General features: G+C 43.2%; 1 protein-coding gene across 8 annotated transcripts in view; it reads right to left on the bottom strand.

The window, feature by feature from the left end:
• PDE8B (phosphodiesterase 8B) overlaps positions 1-15,259 on the bottom strand; it is a 352,403-nt gene that overhangs the window by 322,027 nt on the left and 15,117 nt on the right. The window contains exon 1 of one of the 8 annotated variants that reach the window (XM_088839885.1): positions 972-2,688. The exons of the other annotated variants lie outside the window; for them this stretch is intronic. The gene's annotated coding sequence lies outside the window, so the exon portion shown is untranslated. Of the gene's footprint in view, positions 1-971; positions 2,689-15,259 lie in introns of those variants that run through there. 8 annotated transcript variants of the gene reach the window in all.

Below are 15,259 nucleotides of genomic sequence, written 5' to 3'. Positions count from 1 at the left end.
GCGGAATTAAGGAGGCAGGAGCCCGGACCAGACTGATACCAGTTGGTACTTGAAGAGCCTGGATGACGGCTCTGGAATGCTGCTGTCCTGACGCCCTCTAGTGGTTGAGACGCAAAGCCCACCTTTCCTGAGCACCAAGCGGAAAAACGTTTTGTTGCTCGTTCAGCTCACTCTAAGAACTTTCCCTTGATTAGGGGGGCAAAAAAGAGCCAAAAATTCTTCTGTCAACGATCTTGTGAGAGACTCATCCAGTCTTTGCACAAACACTTCCTGTGTCACTAGGCGCCTCAATCCTCTTTGAGTATCTCTCATTATAAAACACTTCCTTCTTTCCAGCTGACACTCTACCCCTGCACTCTGTACCCACTGGCTCTGCGTTTCCCTCTGGGGCTGCACACGGCACAATTCTAATCTCTCCAGAGATCGACAGCACTTCAAATATTTGCAACTTTCTTGTCCTCCCTGGTTTCCAGCTTATCTTCTCCAGGTCAATACATGTGGTTCCCTCAACTATTCCTCATGTGACCCAGTTTGCAGTCTCTGTCCCCAGCTGCTCTCTTCTGGAGGCATTTCTGGTTTGTCAACAGCCCTTGAAAGCACACTGTTGACAAGGACAACCTCCAGCCCCTGAGAGGTGGCCCAGCCTCCCAGAGCGCAGAGGGGCTGCCCCCCCTACCACACATTCTGCTCCAAGGGGGCCCTGCTGTTTGGAGCAGCCTTGTCACAGAATAGACGGAGAGAAGGCTTTGGTCTCCCTTGTCTGGCCTTTCCCTCTTGCTTCCTCTACTCTTTGCAGCCTTGAAGTATTTTCTGTATTTGGACAGTGTTCATCAGTACCGTTTAAGCACTATGTGCAAACCACCTGGACAGATGTTAGCCTGCGTCTGAGCAGAGAGACCTCTTGGAAAACCTCAGGAATGACTTCCTCCCTTGTGAGAAAGAAGCGTGGTTACTCGAGACTGGATTCTGACCTTCAGAGGCTGGGGACCTCTGACCTCTACATCCTCCTGCAGTAGCTGAAGCTCATTTTCTCTCCTGTTTCCCTCTGTGAACACACAGAAGACTAGGTGTCAATAATGTAACATCCTTTTACAGTTTGAAGACTGATATTCAGTCTACTCACACCTCTCTTCTCTGAACTAATGTAGACTTTTCCCTGAAGGGCTATTTTTCAAAACCTTCCATCATTTTCTTTGTCTCCCCTGGCTCCTTTCCAATTTCTCCATAACATCCTACTCTTATGGGCCCCAGGACTGAACAGTATGTTTTAATGACTGATATTGGCTATGGATTAAGAATTATACCTGTGAAAATATTTCCATTACAACATAGCTCATTGTACAAAGATTTATATACCTAAGGAGTTCCTGGCTGGCATATAACAAGTTATGTTTCAAAACTTTCTTTGTAGATCAGTTATTTGAAATTTGAACCACCTCACTGGTGGTCCAGAGGTTAAGGATCAGCCTGCCATTGCAGGGGACCTGGGTTCGGTCCCTGGCCTGGGAAGATCCCACATGTGGCAAAGCAGCTAAGCCTGTGCTGACACAAGAGCAGTCACCACGGAGCGAAGCCCACGCATTGCAATGAAGACCAGCACAGCCAAAAACAAATAAATACAATTTCAAACAGATAAATAAAAATAAGACCCCAGGCGCTGAGCAGAGGAAGCCTCGAGGAGAAGGCTGATTTTACAAAGAAGAAAGAAGAAAACTGGGCACTTTTTCCACAGAAACAATGGCTCCCAGTCCAGCCAAAAACACCCCAAAGCCACTTGAGGTCGCAGAGCAATAATGATATCAGCTTGAACTTAGAGAATAAGAATTCCCTGATCTGAAGCTTAAGACACGCAGGAACGTGAAATGAGAACTTCTTCAAGTCCTCAGTGGAGGAAGTTGAGGAAGAAACGAATGACCCTTAACCTGGGACACCTCCCCACATTCTTTTTCTGGCCCTCTCTGGACCCTTGTCCCGGTCTCCTAGTTCTCAGGATCCCAGTGCTGTCGCAAGTCTCCCAGCGTGCCGCCTCACTCAGGTCCCCCTCCATTCCCGGCTCTCCACGCTTCAGTACACCCGAGCTCCCCCGCCTGCGACCCAGCACCCATCCCCTCAGTAAAGCCAGAATGATGGGCATCTCATCAAAGCAACTGCTGGGAATGAATTCTCAATGATGCCCCTGTTTTTAAATGGATATCTTAGAGAGTCAAAAGATTCTTTTCTGTGCAATTTCAGGCAGTGACAGATAATTGCAAAACACAGGTTATATGCGGGAAGATTTTGGTGACTACTGAAGCCATTAGAGTAGATATGCTTGTTCTACCAAATGGGAGTGTATCCCAAATGGTACCTCCTCTGCACAGATGCCTCTGTTCCTCAATCACAGATTATATGCTTCATATTACTTTTCAAATTGTTTTGAAAGATTTTTAAACAGTTTTTATTTTGAGAAATTGTTATTCTTTTAAGAAAATGAGTGAAAGCAACCATACCTTTTGCAGATGGTGACTGCAGCCACGAAATTAAAAGATGTTTGCTTCTTAGAAGAAAAGCTATGACAAAATTAGACAGTGTTTTAAAAAGCAGAGACGTGACTTTGCCAACAAAGGTCCGTATAATCAAAGGTATGGTTTTTCCAGGAGGCATGTACAGCTGTGAGAGCTGGACCATAAAGATGGCTGAGTGCCAAAAAATGCTTTTGGAAGGACTGATGCTGAAGCTGAAACTCCAATACTTTGGCCACCTGGAGCAAAGAGCAGACTCACTGGAAAGGACCCTGATGCTGGGGAAGATTGAGGGCAGGAGGAGAAGGGGACAACAGAGGATGAGATGGTTGGATGTCATCACTGACTCAATGGACATGAGTTCGAGCGAACTCCGGGAGTTGGTGAAGGACAGGGAAACCTGGCGTGCTGCAGTCCATGGGGTTGCAAACAGTCAGACAGACTTAGTGACCAAAAAACAACCACCAACCCCGAGAAAATCACATGCGGTAGGACTCCAGTCATATAAAACTCTAGAAAAAACAAACTGATCTACAGTGACAGGAAGCAAATCAATGTTTGCCCAAGTTCAAGGCAGGAAGGAGAAATGGATTCAAAAGGGCTTGAAGAAACTACTGGAGGTGATGTAAATATTCATTGTCGTCATGTGGTAATGGTTTCATGGGTGCATACATCTGTCAAAATTGATCACATTGTACATTTTAAATATGTGCAGTTTACTGTACATCATTTATACCTCAATAAAATTGTAAAAAAAAGAGAAAAATGCAAAAAGACTAACATGTATGCACACATGTATTTTTCCTCTCAGAACTGACCCTTATTAACAGTTTATCATATTTGCCTCAGTAGCATTTATATAAAATAAATAAACCAGATAATAGTTGTCCCCAGCCAAGTTCTATTTCTTCAGTCCAGTCCCCGGAAGAAACTGTCATGGATTTAGTGTATATCCCAACCACCTGTAGTAATTTCACATGTATATATGTGTCCTTAAATAACACATATTGTGTTTCGGTCAGTCAGTCAGTTCAGTCGCTCAGTCATGTCTGACTCTTCGCGACCCCATGAATCACAGCACGCCAGGCCTCCCTGTCCATCACCAACTCCCGGAGTTCACTCAAACTCATGTCCATTGAGTCGGTGATGCCATCCAACCATCTCATTCTCTGTCGTCCCCGTCTCCTCCCGCCCCCAACCTTTCCCAGCATCAGACTCTTTTCCAGTGAGTCAACTCGTCGCATGAGGTGGCCAAAGTATTGGAGTTTCAGCTTTAGCATCAGTCCTTCCAATGAACAAAATCCATGTAAATGAATGCATGTTTTATGCCACACTTGCCTTTTTATTACATGTCATTAGTTGACATTACACAGAGATATTTTATACATGGATATATTATGGTATATATAGGTAGGTACAGTCCATTCCTTCTGCGTGCATGTGTGCTAAGCCGCTTCAGTCATGTCTGACTTTGCAACCCTATGGATTGTAGCCCATCAGGCTCCTCTATCCATGGGATTCTTCAGGCAGGAATACTGGAGTGGGTTGCCGTGTCCTCCTCCAGGGCATCTTCCTGACGCAGGAATCAAACCCGCATTTCCTGCGGCTCCTGCACTGCAGGTGGATTGTCTACCACTGAGCCACCACAAAAGTCCCCTATTCCTTCTAATGGCTATTATAACGGTTCATATCATAATACACTAGAATAGTAAGACATTATGATAAAATTCATGTCACAATAATATGAATATGCTACATTTTATTTATCCATCCCCCCTTTGATAGGCATTTCAGGATTTTTCCCTCAATTTTTCATAATTACAAGCAATAATAAGTTGCAAAGTTTCCAAAGCAAATCTCATGGTATTGGCAGTAGGAGTTACTGGGTAGTGGCTACCAGGTAAGTGGGCAGGTGGGTTGGTTGAGTTGGATGCTGGTAAGGAGGGAAGTCCTGCTTCAAGGATCTGTGGTCTGCACAGAAACAGCCAAAGTTGGATATGACCCTGTCTCTGGATTGCGGCTGAACCAGGTGCCTCTGTGATGTACCTGCAGAGCTGGAGATGGTTCAGAGGACAACTCCAGCGGCCCACTCACAGAGTTCACTTCTGAGTTGGACACACGAGGGATCCAAAACAGATGACCTTCTACGACAGAGGTATAGCAAATGCCTTTGGCAACAATCCATGAGCAATTCATCAGCTGCTGTTTAAATTCTTGAGGGTTTTCACGTCAAATGAGCATCAGAAAATGTATATTCACTGCTTCTAGATTACTGTGTGATATAAATATACTAAACCTGCCTTGTCTATAGTAATGTTCAGATCCTTGTGTTGTGCTCAATTTTTACTTTCTAGATTTGGTAAAGCCTCAGTGTAGCTTGTTAAAGTCTCCACTAAGTGCTTCTAACAAATTTTGTTTCGTACATTTTTCTGCACTGTGATTCAACACGCACAGATCCCAAAGCTTATGTCTTCCTTGTGAACTTTACCTTTCATTATTATAAAATTACACCTCAAAAGTGTAAAGAGAGCCTCTGAATTGATGCAGAAGAGTTCCCCTTCAGCTACAACTGCTGAGAAACACTGGACAAATTATCATATATATATAACTGATAGAAAGGGAACTCTCCCTACTCTAGAAACAGAGAACTTAGAGGCTGAGCAGTAAGTAGGAACTGATGCCATTGTACTGTGTTTGGACTAGCTAGGTACTTTAACACCCTTGCAGTCAATAGGATGCTGTCTGATATGAGGAAGGAAGGCAACAGGAACTGAGCAATCTGCAAAATCTGAGTTCCTGAGACCGAGGCTACTGGTAAAAAAACAGGATCAGTAAGTCCCTGTGCCCTCAGGCTACAGGTGAAAAAAGAATTCATCCACAAAAATTTGAAACCATGCCTGTGTCAACACTGATGAGTTCTGAATCTTCGCTGTAAGACAGAAATACCAGGCTGAGAAGAAACATAAAAGCTAGTTGAGAGCTGGTGATATCTCCAGGACTCCAGCAGAAGCAAACCTGCAGCCACAGTGAAAGGACAATCTACACCCCAGACACACAGTTCTTCCCCCAAAGGAAACCCTGCCGAAAATAAGCTCATAATAAAAATTAATCATTGGAGGAAACCACCGAGTGTCAGATCATGAAATTAACAGGGGAAATAATGCCCCAAGAAATAGAGAAACTAGATCAATCTACAGATGACTACAAAGTGAATATGCTTTCAGTTCAGTTCAGTTCAGTCCAGTCACTCAGTCGTGTCCAACTCTTTGTGACCCCATGAATCACAGCACGCCAGGCCTCCCTGTCCATCACCAACTCCCGGAGTTCACTCAAACTCATTCACGTCCATCGAGTCGGTGATGCCATCCAGCCAGATGACTTCAAAATGAAAGAAGGAATAGAATATATAATGGAAAACAGAAAATCATGGGAAAAGAAAAGGACCAGATAGTTCTCTTATAAATGAAACTTATCCATTGAAAGTCAAAACAAAATAGATATATTTACTACTTGAGTGGAAAATGGGGGGAGAGGGTGCGGCAGAAAGATGAGAGTTTAAGGATCACAAAGGACAGGGACTTCCCTGGTGGTCCAGTGTGTAAGACTTTGCCTTCCAGTGCAGTGGGTGTGAGTTTGATCCCTGGTCAGGGAGTTAAGATCCCACATGCCTCAAGGCCAAAAATCTAAAACATGAAACAGAAGCAATACTGTAACAAATTCAATAGACACTTTTTAAAAAACAGTCCACATCAAATAAAGAGCTGTAAAAAAAAAAAATCACAGAGCACAAATTTAAAAAACAAAAACACAGAAGAGAAAAAAAGTAGGAAACACACACACACAAAAGTAAAATAATAATAATAAAAGAATCGTGAATGACAGAATCATAAATAACACAAAGTATATCTGTTAGAAGTTATGGATGGGGCAAATAGGAAATGGGAAAGAGGCAATACTTGAAGAGATAATGCTTGAGAATTTTTTCCAATTAGACATAAAATGTACAGGGAAGTACACTGTTTCAGAATATACTGGTATGTAACAAACCACCCCCCACACCTGGTAGGTTAAAACCACCACTGTTTATTTAAATCATAGTTCCGTGGATGAACAAGTTGGACTTAACTGTACTCAGAGGTTATCCCCAAGTCTGTGGTCAGCAGGCAGTGGCCTCACTCACTTTAGCCAAAAGGAGAAATAAAGCGGAAGTGAAGGGGCTGAGCCCCCGTGGGCTCCCTGCGGAGAGCGCTGTTTCCCTTGGCAACTGTCAGGCTGCAGACAAGTTAGACTCATGCTGCCCAAAGGCCTCTGTGCTCAGATTTAATGTTTTGCAGCTGGGTTTTGAAATGGGTTGTTGTGTAGCCTGTTCTCCCCTTTGACATAGATTGTGACAGATGTTGACTTACTGAGAACAACTTCACTTCAAGAGAGAAGTGGGAGTCATTTTCATTAATGACTTGACATTTCCTTGCCTCTTTTGCATGCTTGGCTTACTAACTGTTAGATGACCACTTCACCCTCTGAATTTAGCTCAAAGTGTCTGAATAAAAAACAAATCACACACATATAAAAAAACAAATCACGGGTTAGTGTCAAAATTTGCTCTGCTAGAACTGCAGTACAAGACTTTAGGGGTGGCGGTGGTTATGGTTAATATTTAAACGAATCAACAAGAACTATATTTACACAATCAACAGATTGACGAATGGACAAAGTAGGAAGATGAGACTAGATTGTGGGAAATATAAGCAAGCAGAAAAAGTTGAAAATAATTGATTAACTGATACTTGATTAATTCAAAGGAGAAAACAAGAAGGTTTTCCTATCTGGGGCTTCCTACATCATTAATCTCTATTCTTCTCAGCACAGCAGTGGAAGTTAGAAAGTAACTTGTTTTTCCTAAATAAATTCCACACTAGAGTGTTTGATAAAATCACAGGAAATAAGGAAATCTTATTAACCATCACTGACCACTAGAATGAGAGCAGCCCATTTACCTGTGGAAATATCTTATTGTGGAAAGGGCTCTCAGGTAGATAAAGTGAAAGTCGCTTAGTCCTGTCTGACTCTTTGTGACCCCATTGACTATACAGTCTGCAGAATCCTGCAGACCAGAATACTAGAGTAGGTAGCCGTTCCCTTCTCCAGAGGATTCTCCCAACCTGGGGATCGAAACCAGGTCTCCTACACTGCAGATGGATTCTTTACCAGCTAAGCCACCAGGGAAGCCCAAGAATACTGGAGTGGATAGCCTATCCCTTCTTCTCCAGGGGATCTTCCCAACTCAGAAATTGAACTGGGGTCTCCTGGATTGCAGGCAGATTCTTTACCAACTGAGCTATCAGGGAAGCCCCTCAGGTAGATAATCCACACCCAATTGTTCTACTCAAGATACACAAGATACTGGGAGAAAAAAAAAAGAGAGAGAGTCAAGAGGAAAAAGTGTCACTTGTCCTAGGAGACTCCTAACCAAATCATTAAGGGCCTGAAAGCAGGGACAGAGAATGAACGGTTCCAGGGGAGGGGGCGGTGACCAGGAATCACTGTAGGCTTCCAAGGTACCTGTTTCAGACAATCAGACGGCATGTCTTGAGGAGCGCCCTTGGACTCGTCACACCAGATGTCCAGATGTATGGGTTTGAGAATTGGTCAGTATCAACATGAGGTGCCAGGGAAGGGAGGGGCTTTCTCCTGCTGCCGGGCAATCATTCTTAGTTGTAATGATTCTCGGGTAGGCGACACACCTGTGCCTTTGCTCTGGTTAGTCTGTGGATCTGGTGTCCCCCTCAGCCATCTCAGATGCTGAAGTCTCCTCTAGCCATACCACCGACATCGTCCACACCTTTATCTCCAGTAGGGGAAAAGAATGCCCAAATTGAACAAGATATACAAAATGTGAGGGCAAAGTAGACAGAGATAGAACAAGAGTGTGACTTTCTGAGATTTTGGTCAAGTGATTCTTCTACAGAGCACTTGCTGATTCTAGAAGCTGATCACTGGTGTTCCCTACTTTGTGTTAAGATACTGAGGACCAAGAAGGCAGCAGCACCCAGACGGGTCTGACATGGCCGCTAGAAGAACCTGCACAGAAATTCAAATCAGCTGCTTCCATCTTGACTCTGATGCACACTAGAGCTTCTGCCATCTGTTCCTTCTTCCATATCTGAGTCTGTCCTGTCCTCAGTCGCTTCAGTTGTATCCGACTCTCTTTGACCCTAAGAACTGTCCATGGGATTCTCCAGGCAAGAACGCTGGATGGATTGCCATGCCCTCCTCCAAGGGATCTTCCCAACCCAGGGATCAAACCCAGGTCTCCTGCACTCCAGGTGGATTCTTTACCATCTGAGCCACCAGGGAAGCCCAAGAATACTGGAGTGGGTAGCCTATCCCCTCTCCAGGGGAACTTCCTGACCCAGGAATTGAACCAGGGTCTCCTGCATTGCAAGTGGATTGTTTTTACCAGCTGAGCTACCAGAGAAGCCCCCTGACTGAGTCTACCTCAACACAATTACAATTCCCAACCTGTTTTTGAACAGACCATTTGGAACAGTGCTCTTTCCCAGCTCTGCCATGCTTCCTGCTCTTGGCATTCAATCCAGCTGCATCCGTGTATCCTGCACACTGTTGGTTCTTCAAGTCCTCCAGGGCGGGCTCTCCTGGCATAACCCTACACAAGCTAGTTAGGAGTGAGGCATTTACTCTTCCAACATGGAAAAAATCAGGGATGAATTCCAGTTATAAGGTGGTAGAGAAGAGAATTTTCCTCCTTTCACCTGTCAGCAAGTAAGATGAGAAACAGAAACACACAGTTTTCTGATGAAACCACTAGGCTCTTCTCTTCTCAAATCACAATATGTAAAGACAGAGAATGACTGGAAGATTCCGGCCTGAGCAAAGTAGAGAAAGGTGCCTAAGTCCAAAACAAGTAAGAGGAAGTAGAACAATGCCAGGAATAATGAACACTCCAAAGACCAGAAGAAAAAAATGAAAACCTAAAGATAGCACCCTTAGACAAGAAGAGGAAGTACATACAGGAAATAAAAACAAGATACTAAAGAAAACAAATAATTGGAAAATACGAATGAACACTTGGAAATTAAGAATAAGAGATCTGAAATTTGGAAAATGGATAGAAAAGTGTGATGATAAAGTTGAAAGTCTCTCAGAAAGTAGAACAAAAAGACAAAGATATGAACAATAGAAGAGAAAAGACAGGGAAATTAGAAGCTTGATCCTGAAGGTCCAATATTCAACTAATAAAGCTCCAGAAAAGGAAATTTGGAAAGATTTGAAAAGAAGACATAACATTTCCTCTAACTGAAAGTCTTGACTCCCTCAATGGAAAGCGTCCCCCAAGTGCCAGTGAACAGAAACTATACCAAGTCATAGTATGTTAATTGCTAGTGCCAAAAAAACACTCTAGGACAGATCCTCTGTGGATTACCAAGAGGAGGTGATATGTACAAGAGATTTACTAGGGGAAATGCCTGTGAAGGATAGAGAGCAAGAATAGATGGAAAGAGGCTTCAGATCACAATGCAGGTCTGATACCTATGAAGGAGAGGGGAAAGACAGACTTGAGTAGGAAAAGCTTCAGACCCCAGAATAGCTCTGCAAAGGTCTCAGCCAGGCCAAAGAGAAGTCTCTGAACCCAAGGCTGCTCATGAAGGGAGCTCCACTTCGGGTAGGCCAAGCCTCACTCTAGTTGCTGTTGCTGTTTAGAGTCAGTCAGTTGTGCCCAACTCTTCTGAGACCCCAAGGACTGTAGCCCGCCAGGCTCCTCTGTCCATGGGATTCCCCAGGCAAGAATACTGGAGTGGGTTGCCATTTCTTTCTCCAGGGCATCTTCCCAACCCAGGGATCGAACCCAGGTCTCATGCCTGGCAGGCAGATTCTTTACCACTGAGCCACCAGGGAAGCCCAGCCTCACCGTATTCAGTTATCAGCTGGAAGCTGCCTGAGGGAAGGATGGCCTCTTTGTTCACGAGGCACTGAACACAGAGATGTGGCAGCAGGGCTATCAGTCAACTCTGATTTATGCAGCAGATTATGTTTAAGGGAAAGTTAAACAGTGAACTGTTATGGCTGCCACTGCCAATTTCTTGCCCTTTACAGGTTGAATGCCCCATGGTTCCTACTGGCCTCTCTTCCAGAGGAAAAATTTAGAGGAGGGAAGTTATGGAAAGAACTACAGCTCCTGATGCTGACATTTGTCTCGAGGTTACAATTGGGATCTGTTCTCTTCCACCTACACCATCCCATCTAAATTTCCCTCCCCCTCAGTTACCAATTCTGCAACTTTTTGGTGGCTTACTTAGTGAGATGACCCAAACTTTCATTCTAGAGGGGTCTTAGTAATCACATTCTTTTCAGGCAGAACTTGTTGCCCATATCTGTTCAAAAATTGAGCAAGGGTGGAGAAGAGGTGGCCAGGAGGATCACCTGAGATCCAAAGACATTTCCTCCTTGCCCCCATTGTGTAAAAAGCGGCTCCAACTTCTCCTACGGACCAAAGTCAATGATCTCTGCCTAGATGAGGACTCACTTCATCTGCTGGTCACGGGTTACAAGGCATCCAAAATGCCCTGGTCACAGCTATAGCAAGTGGTTCAATGGGACCCTTGCTGTATTTCCTGTTAAGAGTGCACTGCATTTGGGTAGCAGGACCTCTAACACAGAGCTGCAGAGACAAGAAACACCAAGTTCCCCAGTGGGCTCTTGGGGCTGATGATACCTGGTACCTCTCCTGCTTCCACCCCTTGGTTCCCAGACCCATACAGTCTTCCCACTGGGGACGCATATCATACAGAGGACCTGATGTAATGTGCACAGTGCCTCCTGAAGGTTATAACCCTACCCTTCCCAGGTACAGCTGTCTCCAAACTGGAGTTACACCTGTGGCTTAGTGACCATTGCAGCGCTTTATGAAGCTTGCTCCTTCTAGGTGATGCAATATGTGATATGGTCAGTGGAGTCCATGATCATGAGCCTCCTCTCACAACTCCTTTGGTATGAAGTGGACCTGATAGCTGACATTACTCTGTGTGTGATTTCATGACCTGTTGCTGCTGTTCAGTCGCTAAGTCGTGTCCGACTCTTTGTGACCCCCATGGACTGCAGCATGCCAGGCCTCCTTGTCCAACACCAACTCCTGAGGCTTACTCAAACTCATGTTCATCGAGTCGGTGATGCCATCCAACCATCTCATCCTCTGCTGTCCCCTTCTCATCCTGCCTTCAATCTTTCCCAGCATCAGGGTCTTTTCAAATGAGTCAGCTCTTCGCATCAGGTGGCCAAAGTATTGGAGTTTCAGCTTTAGCATCAGTCCTTCCAATGAATATTCAGACTAATTTCCTTTAGGATGGACTGGTTGGATCTCCTTGCAGTCCAAGTGATTTTCAAGAGTCTTCTCCAACACTACAGTTCAAAAGCTTCAATTCTTCAGTGTTCAGCTTTCTTTATAGTCCAACTCTCACATCCATATATGACTACTGGAAAAACCATAGCTTTGACTAAACGGACCTTTGTTGACAAAGTAATGTCTCTGCTTTTTAATATGTTGTCTAGGTTGGTCATAGCTCTTCTTCCAAGGAGCAAGCGTCTTTTAATTTCATGGCTGCAGTCACCATCTGCAGTGATTTTGGAGCCCCCCAAATTAGAGTCTCTCACTTTTGCCACTGTTTCCCCATTTGTTTGCCTTGAAGTGATGGGACCAGATTCCATGATCTTAGTTTTCTGAATGTTGAGTTTTAAGCCAACTTTTTCACTCTCTTCTTTCTTTCACTTTCATCAAGAGGCTCTTTAGGTCCTCTTCACTTTCTGCCATAAGGGTGGTGTCATCTGCGTATCTGAGGTTATTGATATTTCTCCCAGCAATCTTGATTCCAGCTTCTGCCTCTGAGAGTTTTCTAAATTCATGTCCATTGAGTCGGTGACAAGTGATCTATAAGTCCTCAGACAGTGGTGCCTGCTGAAGCTCAGTGAGGAATAGTGGCAAACCTAGAGTCAGAACAGGTATGAGGACAGACTGCTGAGCCTCCCAGGAAGAGGGGCCAATGTAGTTGACTTGCCACTAAGTAGCCAGTTGAAGATGAAAAAGCTATTTTCCAACTCAGCTAGTCCTGGACTCTATTTCATCTACATTTTCCTTGAAAACTGACTGGTTCACCTAGGAATTCATTTCTTTCTTGCACATCTATTATCTGTAGCTAAATACAACTAGTTCACCCTTCCATCATTTTCTCTGAAGATCTCTCAGCACAAATCCAAATATTTTTAGGTGAATATTCCAAGTTACCAAACATTCACAAACCATTTCATTTTTACATAACATAGATCTAGATTTTATTTCCAGCCTCTTATTAGGCTTCTGTTGCCTACCATTCAGTCCCCAAACCAATGCCCCTTATTTTTTGTTCCTCTTCTGTCTATATCCTACTGCTGATACCAACTCCTAATACCAATAGATACCAATCCCTGACACCAAAAGCCATCGCCACAAAATGCTATGTGACAAACATCCAAAAACTCAGTGGCTTAAAATAACAGCAATTTATTATCATTGATCTGTGAATCAGCTGAGGGTTGGCAGATCTCCACTAGGCTCAGCTGGGCAGCTTTGCTGATTTCGGTTGAACTTGGCCAGGACTGACTGGCTTTGTTCCATCTATTAGAACCAGTGGGCTAGTCATCAGCGTGTTCTGCTGCTTCTGATGACAAAGCGTGAGAGAGCAAGCTCAGTCACATAAGTGCTTTTCAAATTCTGCTTGCAACAGTCTGCTAATATCACATCATCCAAAGTAAGCCACATGGCCAAGCTTAGAATCCAACAGCTGGGAAGCACAGTCCACTCACCTCAGTGGGAGGGAAAGGGAGAACAGTGAATATATCTGAGCAATAATCTAATCAACCGCATATGCTATTGTGGATTCTTAGATCATCTCCAAAAAGGAAAAATCTTCAGGTATGAAGGACTGATTGGGAATTGGAATTCCCAGAACTTCGCAAGAGTAATACCAGAAGCTAAACATATATATATATAAAACAGAATGCCTTCCAAATTCTGATTTGAAATGACTTTAAACCTACAGGTCTAGATCCATTTAAACTATCAGTTAGTTATAAGGCTAGAATAAAGACTTTTGAGACATTCAAAGTCTCAGTTAATTTACCTCCCAAATAACCTTCCTCAGGAAGCTATTGGAGAATAAGACCCACCAAAAGGAGAGGGTCTAAACCAAGAAAGAGGATGAGGAGGCGTGCAGGAAGTAGGAAACCCAACATGGGAGAGAGAGATGAAGAAGATGTCCAGTTGACAGCACATGGAAATTCCATCCTGCTGCACACAGAGCTACAACAGCGATCTTCAGCAGAAGAATACCGGGTTCCCTGGCTCTCTGCAGTGTGGGGAACTGAACTGTGCAAAACTCATCTACAATGCTATTGTGAAGAATGGGAACACTCCAGTATACATACAACAAAAATCTAAAAAAAAGAAAAAGTGCCACACTTACCAACTTTAGGAAAGTAAAAAAGATGCCTATGAGAAGAAATATAATCATAGTTCACTATGGTTCGGCTATAAACAATATTTCATATTAATTTAGTCATAAATACATAGTAAAACTGTATTGGAGAATGAGACGAAGAAAGCAATATCCTTCTCTAGCATAATAAAACGTTACTAGATGTTATCCAACATCGATAAATCAGAAGGCAATATAAAACGTATTTTTTAGCAATATGGAAGAAATATACTGACTCTAGAAAGAGGAATCAGAAAATATGAAGTGTGAGACATGGAACTGTCATTTTTTGTTGATAAGTCTTCTATCAATATTTGACGATTTTGTAAAAATGTATGCATATATTATTCTGATAAATTTTGAAAGGCCTATGGAAAACTAATACAATTTAGTTTTAACACCATGCAGAGAACAAATTTCATCCATTTTGTCATTTATTGAATAATCATTTATGCCTGGTTTCAGACATCAGAATAAAGATTAACACTACACTATGTTTAGTAATTACAAAACAGGTTTTCATATATTTAGTCTTGTGATTTAATTTTCACAACTCTATGAGGCTGACAAAGAAGCAAATTTATCATGATATTAATAAATCTTAAGCTTCAAGACCCTTCGCTGAATGGACCCCTTCCTAGCTCTGGTAAGGGGCCCAAGTGATATATTCATACACACACAAAAAGGCCTTTTGTTAGTATGATGGTTTCTTTACACTTCACTTCCAAAGCATTGTACTTCCCTTCTATGTCCATGGGCATCATTTCTAAATAAATACACATTTTGTACCCACCCAATTTGTATTCACAATTTTGTATTCTTTTGTTTAAAAAGGGTCCCCCAAAGAGGATAAACTTCAAGGCCCTTAAAATCAGAATTCATCCCTGGATAAGTACTATCTATCTCATTTTACAAACTGGTGAATGAGTTTCAGTGACTTTGCCCAAGTTTGCATCTCTGGACCTAAATTCAGATATTTGAATGTACAAATCCATTTTCTTTCCACTACTCCAAAATGCATCTCCAGATGGTGGAAGAAAGGTTAAGAGACATCAGCTCCTTCTGGGAAAATCATTCCTGGAACATGGATGGAAAGGAGGCAGTCCCAAGTCATCGGGATTCAGGCGGTGGTGGTCTGGGTGACAGGTAGAGAGATACGAAAGGGAAGTTCACGGAAGACAAATCATGATGACACGTAATTTTCTCTTCAGTCGGCTCTGCCTAGTGATTGGA

This window comes from Moschus berezovskii, chromosome 9 (assembly GCF_049115385.1).
Source record: "Moschus berezovskii isolate FMDL1 chromosome 9, NW_MosBer_1.0, whole genome shotgun sequence".
Lineage (NCBI taxonomy): Eukaryota > Metazoa > Chordata > Mammalia > Artiodactyla > Moschidae > Moschus > Moschus berezovskii.
The sequence above is the reverse complement of the archived record's forward strand: the minus strand, read 5'-3'. Positions and strand labels throughout refer to the sequence as shown.